A 4,787-nucleotide genomic window follows, 5' to 3' on the forward strand; every position below is an offset into this window, starting at 1 on the left:
CTGAAATAAAGTCTATTTGCATTTGTAACCTATATATATGCTTTAGTTTCTTTTTGTTCATGTGCTACGTGTGTTATCTAAATAATTTATAAATAAATTATTTTAAACCTAAATTCATAAACCATCATCCGACCTGACCGCTAAAACATTAGAGGACTACTAAAAAAAAATGTGCTACGTGTGATTCTGAAATATTCACTCGGAAGGAAGTGGGTTAACTTTAACTCGATCTACTCATGATAAGTTGCTGGATCCAAAAAATAGAAAATAAAAAATAAAAACCCTAATTAAATCTTCCTGCCGCCGTCTCGAACGAGCCCTCACTCCTATTTCCGGCGGGCGATTGCAGGCGTTCTCAAGCTTACTCGACAGACAGCACTAGAGCACGTCGTCTCCATAATTGGCGGCTGTCTCGCCGCTTGGTCAGCCTCCGTGGGCGCCGTCTCACTACTTCATGAATTCTAGGTATATGAAAAATGGTCGACAAAACCTTTGCTTTTTCATTCCCTCTGTTTCAGTAATTGTTATCTTTGAATAAAAAGTATGGCTTGCTCGCAGTTTTTGCCTTTGCAGCGGTTTGGTCTTTTTCACGTCGTCGGAGATGGATGGCGGTAGTAAGGATTCGTATGTCAAGTGGGCTAAATGCTGAGAACAGGTATCTGGATGGATGAAGTAAATCAAGGTACGATTTCATCGGGTAAGTTACCGCAAAGGTTATAATCAATTGAACAGAGGGTTCCTAAGTACACGCTCCTCTTGTATCTAGAGCCAAACAGGACAATGGTAGAGTGAACACGTTTTTTTGGTTGGCGAGCAACAAAATGTTCCAAGTTTTTGGTTTTGAAACTAACTTTAATTTATGTTACTGCTAGAACTTATTTGTGAGAGATTCCAACTTCATGCATTGAATCATTAATAGTAGTCATTAGAAGTTATATTCTTATTTCTATTTCCTGCTTTGGGCTTATAGTTGTCAGGACTGAGATACCTAGGAATGGTGAAGGGTCCATAGGAGATTCCAATGTCATGCATTGAATCATTAATATTTATCACTATAAATTATATGCTTGTTTGGGTATTTTTCTTTGGGTTTATGATTGTCGGGATTGAGACTCTACCTAGGAATCGTGAATGGTTGTAGGATCAAAGTATAGGATTATAGCTTAACGTGTTGTCCTGCTCTGATTCTAGTCTTGGATGCCTATTTGTCTTTGTTTTTAAAATTTGATTCATCACTCTCAACAGAAACAGCTGATTTCTTTCAAAATGCTATTCTTGCTAACTATCCTTCAACTCTTGAAGCAAACTCACTAGGATCTGAACCGATGATAGTAACTTATTTATATTTCTTTTCTTCTGTTTGGCTTTGTATATATTTGTATTCATGACCCATTTGAAATTAATAGTATAAAATGATGCATTAATTCTTTCTCCTTATGTTTGCTACATTGACCTTGTTTCCTTTGAGTTTAAGTCATTTCTTTTTTCAACTTGTGTACCAGGTCATCGAAAAGTTAAAAGTTCCTCAAATACTGCCTCGATGGAATCTCCCTCCTGCAGATTGTTCTCTGATAAGTGTGATATGAAGTCATCTTTTAGAAAACCCACCAATAATGCAGATTTTAGGAAGCACTGCTATATGCCTATGGTAGATCATCTTTATTTTCATCTTGTGGTTAGTAAATCAAACCCCAGACATGAGTTGTCAAGTTTCCTCCTGCAAATACTATTTAGACTAATATTTCATTGTTATGTTACAGTAGGGTAGTACCTTTATTGTGTCTCCTCCACTTTTTAAAAATTATTCTGGGTGGAAGTTGCTATTGCAAAATATTATCAAAATAAATATGGAGATTAAGTACTTTACTTGATTTAACCTATGCTCACAACTATATTACATCAATAATTCCCTAAGGAGACTCTAGTTTGTGGACTTTGATGGTTTTCCTTTTGTAGAATTATTTTAAGTATGCTGATAAGAATCTTTCTCGTGCTATGAAAGGAAAGATAAGGGTCTATTGAAGTTAAGGAGGATAATCTTGAATACTGATGGGAAGGCTCCTTGCGAGAAGCAAAATGTTGGAAAATTGCACCTTCACAAAGGTCTGTCTAAATATATTTCAAGTGACTAGAATATTTGGTGATGACTCGTCTGTGATATTATATTCCTATGTGTATGCTTGTTTATTCCATGTGAAGGGAAGCAAGATGATTTCCTGATGAATGTCCTTCATAGGAAGATAAGTTTATATTCATCTTCTGATAACTTTTCATCAAAGCAGGTTGATGATTCTCATCCATTTTTCTGGAATAGCATCATTAGAAGCTATGAGCAAAATCAAGAACCACGGAAAGCTATAATTACATTCTGGCATATGATGCAGAGAAACATATCTCCTGACAAGTTCACCTTTCCTTTCATACTCAAAGCCTGTGCTAGTGCTATGGCCCTGAGAGAAGGTGAGCAAATCCACTGTCATGTGATCAAGAGTCCATATCATTCGGATCTGTTTGTTCAGGGCTCATTAATATTCATGTATGCTAGCAGCCAAAAGATCGATTCTGCTCGTGCCTCATTTGATGCGATGCCCTACAAGAATTTGATCAGTTGGAGTATGATTTAATAGAAATTTTTAACAGAAATTCTTAATAGAATTTTTCTCCGAAAAAAATTTCTAACAGAATTTCCTACCGAAACTCTTCCAGAATTCTCTTAGGTGGATTTGAGGCTTTATCCAGAGGCTACAGCAGGGACCTAGAGGAGGAATTGGTTATGGCCTCCTGATGGGCTTGGGCTTCCTGTGTTCTCCCTGAACCCAACTCAAGTCCATCAATAATAACTCATACCAGTAAAGGGTTATTATTGAACTACCGCACCAATCCCATATTATAATATGAGCTCCTTCTTACCATGAGTGCATTAATCTCCCTGTGTTTAAGAAATCGTATGTCCGTCAATTAATTGAATTACTGACAACTTAATTAATTAACTTATGAATCCAAGAGTAGTACCACTCAACCTTATTATCATGCGAAACTAAGTCCACCTGTAGGGTTTACATGATAATCCTTATGAGCTCCTCAAAGGGACATCATCAACCTAGATTATAGGACACAGTTTTCTTCTATAATCAACAACATATACCATATACATAGTATTATCTCCCAACTCATCGGGCCTTTTGATTTAAAGAGATAAATCTCACCCTTTGATGAATTAAAGAAATACATACTAAGTATATGTGCTTGTTATTATATCGGGATTAAGAGCATGCACATCTATGATAACTGAGGTCTAGTTCGATTATATAGTCAGCATAAATCGAACGACCTCAAACAGTCCTGCTCAATACACACAAAGTGTACTAGTGTAATTTAATAGTCAAGATAAACTAATACCAATTATACTACAACCACTCCAATAGTTTGTCCCTATCCATTTTGGTTGTGAGCTACTATTTATAATTTATAAGGAACTGATAATATGATCTTCTGTATGTGACACCACACACCATGTTATCTACAATATAAATTAAGTGGACAACTACATTACATAAGAAATGCAAACATTCTGATTAAGGTGATTGTTATTTCAATATTATTGCAAAATAGATGTTTATATAAGAAGTAAGACTTTATAGTATACATCCCAACAGTTCTAACTGTCCATAAGTCTTAGGGTGAAAAGCAGTGCTAAAGCGCAGTTTTGTTCCCAGTGCCTTTTGAAAACTCTGCCAGAATCTTGAAGTAAAGCGTGAATCTCGATCAAAAATAATACTGAGGGGGATACCATGGAGTTTAGTAATCTCCGTACAATATATCTTTGCTAGACGGTCAAGAGATTTTGTCCTACGAATCGGTAAGAAATGTGCTAATTTGGTTAATCGATCAACGATCACCCAAATCAAATCATGTTTCTTCTGGGTCCTTGGTAGTCCCATGACAAAATCCATAGTGACATGCTTCCACTTCCATTCAAGCACTGCGATCTTTTGAAGTAACCCGACTGATCTTTGATGTTCGGCCTTACTGCCTGGATGGACTGCAAATTTAGATCGATGCGCTTCTTATAGGAGATCTTCCTTCACAGGGTGTACCTCTGGAATACACAACCTGCCTCGAAATCGCAGAGATCCATCCATATCATGAGAGAAGTCTGGCTTGGGGCCTAACTCCAACTCACTAGCGATCAATCGGAGATATTGATCTTCCGCCTGACTTTCCTTGATCCATTCAACTAATGGAGATTGTGCAATCAAAGAGACCAATATGCCCTGTTGGTTTTGTCCTACCTCAGTCAAATCTAACTCTGAAAATTGTCTGACTATCTCAGTAACTGCCAAACATATCAATACACCTCTGGACTTCCTACTTAACCCATCTGCTACTATTGTAAAATATGAGAAAATTATAGAGGGATATTTGTAAACAAATTAACCCTAATTTTTGAGATTTAAGGGGGGATTAATGAAGCCCATTTAAGAGGTTAATTAAACCAACCCTAGAAACCTAATTTAGGAGCCCAAATAGCAACCCAATAATTAGCCTTTGATATTGGGTTTTGGGTTTAACTTATGGTTTCGAAATGATCAATGAGGATCATTGTGTTTTCCTAAAAAGGAAAAAGAAAAGTATGTTATTTTATCATTATATGTTGATGATATACTGATAGCAGGAAATGACATAAGTTTTGTGAAAAAAGTCAAAGAGTGGCTTTCATCACAGTTTGACGTAATGGATATAGGAGAAGCTGAATACATCTTAGGAGTAAAGATCATCAGGGATCG

At 36.5% G+C, this 4,787-nt stretch overlaps 1 long non-coding RNA gene across 3 annotated transcripts; it reads left to right on the top strand.

Moving 5' to 3' along the window:
• The first annotated feature begins 299 nt into the window (after nt 1-299).
• On the top strand, nt 300-2,285 carry LOC141844712 (uncharacterized). 3 transcript variants are annotated; one of them, XR_012603180.1, is made up of 4 exons: nt 300-465; nt 559-697; nt 1,503-1,675; nt 2,003-2,285. It is a non-coding gene; the product is annotated as an uncharacterized LOC141844712 (long non-coding RNA). The 3 variants fall into 3 exon arrangements; XR_012603182.1 differs by having other exon boundaries at nt 2,008-2,285; XR_012603181.1 differs by having other exon boundaries at nt 559-682.
• Nucleotides 2,286-4,787: the final 2,502 nt, after the last annotated feature.

The sequence above is a fragment of the Curcuma longa genome, chromosome 14, assembly GCF_044706935.1.
Source record: "Curcuma longa cultivar G26 ecotype Majalengka, Jawa Barat chromosome 14, ITB_CL_G26_1.1, whole genome shotgun sequence".
NCBI lineage: Eukaryota > Viridiplantae > Streptophyta > Magnoliopsida > Zingiberales > Zingiberaceae > Curcuma > Curcuma longa.